The sequence below is a fragment of the Schistocerca serialis genome, unplaced genomic scaffold, assembly GCF_023864345.2.
Source record: "Schistocerca serialis cubense isolate TAMUIC-IGC-003099 unplaced genomic scaffold, iqSchSeri2.2 HiC_scaffold_1381, whole genome shotgun sequence".
In the NCBI taxonomy this organism is placed as follows: Eukaryota; Metazoa; Arthropoda; class Insecta; order Orthoptera; family Acrididae; genus Schistocerca; species Schistocerca serialis.
Genome location: NW_026047604.1, coordinates 17,501 through 25,000, shown reverse-complemented (window position 1 = coordinate 25,000; position 7,500 = coordinate 17,501). Strand labels below are relative to the sequence as shown.

The following is a 7,500-nucleotide window of genomic DNA, read 5'->3' as shown; positions in this document are numbered from 1 at the left end:
TTTCGTGTGAACAGCCGTTGCACACGAGTCAGTCGATCCTAAGCCCTAGGAGAAATCCGATGTTGATGGGGGCCGTCATAGCATGATGCACTTTGTGCTGGCCCCCGTTGGGCGAAAGGGAATCCGGTTCCTATTCCGGAACCCGGCAGCGGAACCGATACAAGTCGGGCCCCTCTTTTAGAGATGCTCGTCGGGGTAACCCAAAAGGACCCGGAGACGCCGTCGGGAGATCGGGGAAGAGTTTTCTTTTCTGCATGAGCGTTCGAGTTCCCTGGAATCCTCTAGCAGGGAGATAGGGTTTGGAACGCGAAGAGCACCGCAGTTGCGGCGGTGTCCCGATCTTCCCCTCGGACCTTGAAAATCCGGGAGAGGGCCACGTGGAGGTGTCGCGCCGGTTCGTACCCATATCCGCAGCAGGTCTCCAAGGTGAAGAGCCTCTAGTCGATAGAATAATGTAGGTAAGGGAAGTCGGCAAATTGGATCCGTAACTTCGGGATAAGGATTGGCTCTGAGGATCGGGGCGTGTCGGGCTTGGTCGGGAAGTGGGTCAGCGCTAACGTGCCGGGCCTGGGCGAGGTGAGTGCCGTAGGGGTGCCGGTAAGTGCGGGCGTTTAGCGCGGGCGTGGTCTGCTCTCGCCGTTGGTTGGCCTCGTGCTGGCCGGCGGTGCAGGACGCGCGCGCCTGCGCGGCGTTCGCGCCCCGGTGCTTCAACCTGCGTGCAGGATCCGAGCTCGGTCCCGTGCCTTGGCCTCCCACGGATCTTCCTTGCTGCGAGGCCGCGTCCGCCTTAGCGTGCTCCTCCGGGGGCGCGCGGGTGCGCGGATTCTCTTCGGCCGCCATTCAACGATCAACTCAGAACTGGCACGGACTGGGGGAATCCGACTGTCTAATTAAAACAAAGCATTGCGATGGCCCTAGCGGGTGTTGACGCAATGTGATTTCTGCCCAGTGCTCTGAATGTCAACGTGAAGAAATTCAAGCAAGCGCGGGTAAACGGCGGGAGTAACTATGACTCTCTTAAGGTAGCCAAATGCCTCGTCATCTAATTAGTGACGCGCATGAATGGATTAACGAGATTCCCGCTGTCCCTATCTATGGGAAATCGGTCTGCGTGGCGCCACCCGGGGAAGGTGTGTTGCCTTCCATAACTGGGTTAAAACCGCCAGGAGACCCTCTGATTCCCTGAATTCGACGATCGCATCAGGGCTCGGAGGAACCTGAGTGGGGCGGGGACCGTAATGTCCAATCCCGTGGCCTTGTCGTGGCCCCATAGCTCAGTAACCCCCTTGATGGGGTGAAGCTAACACGGGATGGGCCGTCCATGCATGACGTTAAAAAGCTAGCCCTTAACTGGGTGCAACCCACACTGGTCCGCACTGGCCCACCGTGAATTATCAAAAGCGGTGGGTGAGACATGGTCGGTCATGATCCCCCGGTACGTGTGGAGACCCTCCGGGGAACGTAACTCGGGTTTGAGTGCCGCACCGTCTCGTTGATGTCAAACTCCACGTATAAGACCCGGACTGACTCCTTTAACACCTTCCGGGCTGCGTTGATAGGTGTGGGTTGTCGTTGTGTCAAGGCAGGACGTAAAACTCCCGTCCTGGCAGGACGTTAAATGCCCCCAACCCAAGCGAAAGCAAAGGGTGCATGGCGCAGGGGGAGCTGCGTTACGAGAGACACGACACCGGTCTCTCCTGAGTTGAGCGCGGTGGCTGGGCGAGGGTATGAGGGTAAGTCTCACGACGATCCCGGAACCCTGCAGTCTGGCTGCTGCAGTTCCTCACGTCTTGGACGACGTTAAATGTCCCCCAACCCAAAGCGAAAGCAAAGGGTGCGTGGCGCAGGGGAAGCTGCGCTAGAAGGGACACAACATCTGTCCCTGCACAGGGCACAACAACACCGGTGCCCTGTCTTCCTACGGTCACATTTGCTGGGGAGGGATCGCGGCCTGAGCCGGCAAAGGCTCATCGCCGTGAACGGGATGTCCCGGACACGTTCCGCCAAGCCAGGGCATGGTGACATGTCCCTGGCTAGGTTAGATGGGGCCAGACCCCCGAACGTCTGGGGGACCGACCCAGCACCTGGGTAGGGCTGGGTCCTTGGCCTGATGGTGGAAACTCGGCCTATTAGGGGGCGAAGGCCGAGAGGTGAATCCGCCTCTCCGGAATGCGATGGGCATTTGCCGGGGAGGGACGGGTGAAATCTCCAGTGATGTGATCGTGGAAGGGGACTAGTACGCTGGAAACGGCGCGCTAAACCCAGCAGCTCATAAGGCTCTTGGTCAGGGGGCGGGACTGGTGAGCGAGCTGCAGATAGCCTCCCCCCATGCCAGAGAGGCCGGTCCGGGGAAAGAGACGGGCCTCCACACTTTGTCACTCTTCTGGAATAATGGCTGAAAATATGGAGAGTGATTATGCGCATGCGGAGCCAGACGCTCCAATAGGAGAATTTGATGAGATGAGTGTCGCGGAGCGACACGCGTATTTCCTGCGTCTTTTCGACAGAAGCGTTAAGCATGGGAAGATTAATGCAGAGCAGATTAGAGCCATTAAGGAGAATATAGCCACCTGGGCTCTGGCTCATGCTAGGCTCGAAGGTCAGTATGCCGAAGTAAAAGAAGAAAATGAAAGGATGAGAAAAGAACAACAACAACAACCTAAGAAGTCATATGCTGCAGCTGCAGCTTTGCCAGTACAGCCGAAACGGACTGTACAAGAAACAATAAAAATTAATTTAGAAAAAACCGTTCCCACAGTATTTGTGAAACCAAAGAAAGGTGAAGACGTACGGAAGGTAAAAGAACGATTTGAAAAGAGTGTGAATCCCCGGATTGATAAAATAAAAATAAATCAAGTTAGGACAACTAAAAACATACTGATAGTGGAACTAGCCTCTCCTGAGGATAGTGAAAAATTAATAAATAACCCAAAAGTGAAGGAGAACTTTACATGTGAAAAACCGAGAAAACGAAGACCCCTTATGATGTTATATGATGTCCCCTCGTATATGACAGTTGACGATGTCACGGACTGTGTATACGAACAGAATTTTGAAGACAAAATGACTCGAGAAGAGTTCCTGGAAAAATTCAAGCCAAGATTTAAGGCAGGCCCGCGAGACAGATCAACTGTACACCACGCGGTGGAGATAGCCCCCGATCTCAGAAAAGAAATAATTAAGACGAACAGACTGTACATAGGGTACAATGCGATACCCACAAAGGATTATACGGCACTGGCCAAATGTTCCAAGTGCCAGGATTATGGCCATGTGGCAAAATACTGCACATTTGAAGCACCAGTATGCCACAACTGTGGAGAGGACGGTCATGACAAAAGGAATTGTAAACAAACACCTGTCTGCATCCCCTGTAAATACAGGAAGAGAACCTGTCACACTCCAGGGAAGGAGTGCCTAACGTATAAATTACTGATCCAAAGACTGATACAAAGAACCGATTATGGCGACTAGCTATAACATAACAAAACACAAATCACCAAGTAAGTCGCTAAGGGATGCGAATAGGTGGAGAAAATTAAGATTATCTCATCTGTCCTTGGACGATTGTACTGGGGTGGAGGGGAGGTCTTATACTGTTACAGGTGCACCAGAGCAGCGCGAGATGGCGGCTTCCTCCTCCCGGGCGGGGTCTGTCCTGGTCCTCGGGGAGGGGCAACTGGTGACGGCGGCTGCCGAGGCGACGGAGGGAAGTGTGTGCACACTCCCAACTCCACCAGTGCGGCTGCTGACGCCGGACCCCTCCTGCCGGGCCGGGACCGCCCCGGCTGCTGGGGGATGCCCGCCGCCTACAGCGACCACAGAGGCGAAAGAGGGGAGTATTTATACTCTCCCAGTTCCATTGGTGCAGCCAGAAATGACGGAAGCCTCCTGCCAAGCCGGGTCCTTCCTGGCGGCCAGCAGGCGGCCTCCAACCAAAATGGCCGAGGAGGTGGAGGAGGGGAGTACTTATACACTCCCAGTCCCACCAGTGCGGCCACCGACAGCCGACTTCTCCTGCCAAGCCGGGTCCTTCCTGGCTAGGAGAAGTCTACTAGCTTCATTTATGAAGGCAGAGGAAGGTGCGGCGCGAGACTCCCGTTTGGCTGGGGTTCCCCTAGCCTTGGAGACGACGCCGCTGGTGACTCTAGCAGAAGACACCGAAAATTGTCATTCAATAGTCAGTGTGCATGAAGTAGATAATAAACAATTAACTCTTGGTGATGGTTCTTTGGGATTAAAAGTAGATAACAAAACTGTAGGAGAACTAGCTGGTGATGGCTCTGTAACTGTAAATACACCTAAATACAACACATGCCCGCCAGGGAACATATATAATATTTGTAGTGAAACATTGCAGCTTGGTAGGTTGGAGAACCAGACATTGATGATGGCTGCTCTGAGGCAGTTGGTCAGAGCTGGGCACCCGAGAGGGAACAAGATCACATTTCCAACTCTGGAGGATGTAGACTGCGTCCAGCTAGCGGCGGTGAATATTCCCCATGACTATGAACAACTAAAAGAACTAGTCACTAAAGTATACGAGAGGCGGGGAAGGAAATTTGATCTTACGAAAACATATAATGAACTTGTCAAGATGTACGGGAGAATAACATATGACCCTGCTCAGACCTGGCCGAATAGCATGGTATATACCAAATATCCGGACGATTATTAAGTGCTACCAAGTCAATGCAATGAAAAGCTCCCTAGTCATGCAAGAGCTGTGTAGGCTTTCTGAAGAAAACAAAATAGATGTAGTACTGATACAAGAACCAAGTACTGCCTCTGGGAGATCCTTGGGCTTTCCTGTTACAGCACAAGTAATAACATTTGGACAGAGTCCAATGACAGCTGTAGTCATTCTCAACAATACGATAAAAACCACAGTGCTAACACAATTCTGTACAGAACACATAATAGTCGTAGAAATAAATCACCTAAACTCGTTTTGGTACCTGATAAATATCTATTGTCAGTTTCGTGATCCAATTGATATCTACTTAAGGCAGCTTATTACCATATTGAGAGCCCTACAAGGGAAGTCAATCATAATCTCGATGGACAGTAATGCTAAGTCCCCTCTCTGGTATAGCCGAACACAGGACCCAAGGGGCATTGCCCTTGAGGATGTTATTATGGAATTTAATTTAAATGTAGCAAATCTCCCCGGCAATCCTCCTACTTATAGGAGTAGAGCTGGGGCAGCTTCACATATTGATGTAACGTTAAGCTCCATTAATATCGCAAACAAAATTCATGATTGGCATGTATTAGAAAACCATACAACAAGCGATCATAATACTATTGAATTTACATTGGTACATGAAATACAACAGGCACCAGAGAGGTGGGCCATGCAACTTGATTACGGGAGAGCCAATTGGGATCTCCTAGAGGCGGAATTTAACCCTCCAGAGTTGGAAGACGAAGACATCGACATAGAAGAGGCCGTTGGGGCATTAACAGCATCAATCAGGGCGGCTGTCGCCGTGGCAATACCGATGAGAAGGCGTCTCATCCGTAAGATGACTTCTCCATGGACTCCAGAGCTGACTGGGCTCCGGCAGTCTATGAGAAGGGCGCGCCGCAATTATCAAAGGTCTTTCACCATGGAGGAAAGACAATATCATCTCACTATATACAGACAGAAGAAAAGCATATTTAAAGAAACCTTACTCCAACATCGTCAACAGAGTTGGGAAGATTTCGTAACGTCTCACTTGGCTCTTGATCCATGGGGTACACCGTACAAAATAATATGTGAAAAGATACACTCACCAATGCATCTCTCTACTGTGACAATAGGAGACTCGGACCAGATGACGACCAACTGGCTGGAAACGGCCGAGGAGCTGCTTCGTGCGCTCCTACCTGACGACCGACCTGACTCAGACGATGAGATGCAGTTGGCGTTGAGGCAACAAAACGAATACGAATACCACAATGCAACACAGGTATACCCCTTCTCATCAGAGGAGGTGGCGAACGCCATCCTGTCCTTCGGAAAACGGAAAGCACCGGGACCGGATGCAATTCCTGCAGAGGTTCTGCAGTGTCTTGTATCCAAGTTAGCCCCGGTGCTAGCAAAGATCTACAACAAATGCCTGGAGACGCGAACCTTCCCAACCACCTGGAAAACAGCGGAAGTGGTAATTATAAAAAAGGATCCAGACAAGGACCCTACAGTTCCCAAATCATATAGACCAATCTGCCTGTTAGATGTGATGGGAAAGACCTTCGAGAAATTGTTGGTGTCTAGACTGTCGAGTCATAGAATACTGCATGGCATGAGTAACCTGCAATACGGCTTTCGAAAAGGCAAATCAACATCCGATGCCATAAATCAGGCAGCCAGTATTGTTCACTCATCTATGAAGAAGTATGTTCTGGGGATCATGGTAGACATTTCCGGAGCCTTTGACAACCTGTGGTGGCCGGCCCTCTTCTCGCGGCTACGGGAGATGGAGTGCCCGGCGGCGCTTTATGGTTGTCTAAAGGACTATTGCCGGAACAGAGTCGCCAAAATAACGGCTCCTGGTGCTGTGGTGTCGAAGAACATTACAAAGGGCTGTCCACAGGGCTCAGTTTGTGGACCAGTGTTTTGGGATATCAACATGGATCCCTTGTTGATAACCCTAGACGAGAGCAACATGGTACTGGGAGTTGTTGCGTATGCAGATGACCTTCTTGTCCTTGTTGACGGTGACAGTCGCGCAGCGATCGAGAACAAAACAGCTCAGGTATCAGAAATTTTGTTACAATGGTGCAAACAGTCTAAGCTTCACTTGGCACCACATAAGTCAAATTACATGTTACTAAAGGGTAGACTAGCACGAGATCCAGCTATAAGATTAGAAAACCGTATAGTGGTTAGAGCAAGATCTGCTAGATACTTGGGCGTCCTCATTGATGAAACCTGGAGCTATGCTCCACATATTGCATATGTTGCATCAAAGGCCACTACATTGTTTAATAAACTAATAAGTATCGCACAACGACGATTTCACCTGCCACCGGCAGCAACACACATGTACAACAACAGTATTCTTGTGCCAGTCGTGGGGTATGGCTCCAGTGCCTGGGCCCACAGACTCGTGCAGGTTAGGCCAGCATTACAAATAAAGCGAATACAGCGAAACGTCATATTACGGTGTGTGGGTGCATTTGGCACTACACCAACAGATGCTCTTTGCGTAATTATGGGATTTTGCCCCCTTGATCTTAACATTAGACAGCACGCAGCAATTTACTGGTTACACAAAAGAGACTACGACAGAGTAAGAACAATAATGGGAACATACTTATACAATGTTACAGAAATCAAGCAAAGAACAATGCAATTATGGCAGGAGCAGTGGGAAAATTCTACCACTGGTAGACGGGTCTTCAACCTCTTCCCCAGGGTGAGGGACAGATTAAAACTAAGGCACATGACAGCAACTCAAGGAATTGTACACTTTCTATCCGGACACGGCCCCTATCCGACGTACTTTCACC

At 50.6% G+C, this 7,500-nt stretch overlaps 1 pseudogene; it reads left to right on the top strand.

The window, feature by feature from the left end:
* The window catches only part of LOC126442595 (large subunit ribosomal RNA), a 2,975-nt pseudogene extending 1,862 nt beyond the window's left edge, over positions 1-1,113 (top strand).
* The last annotated feature ends 6,387 nt before the right edge of the window (positions 1,114-7,500 follow it).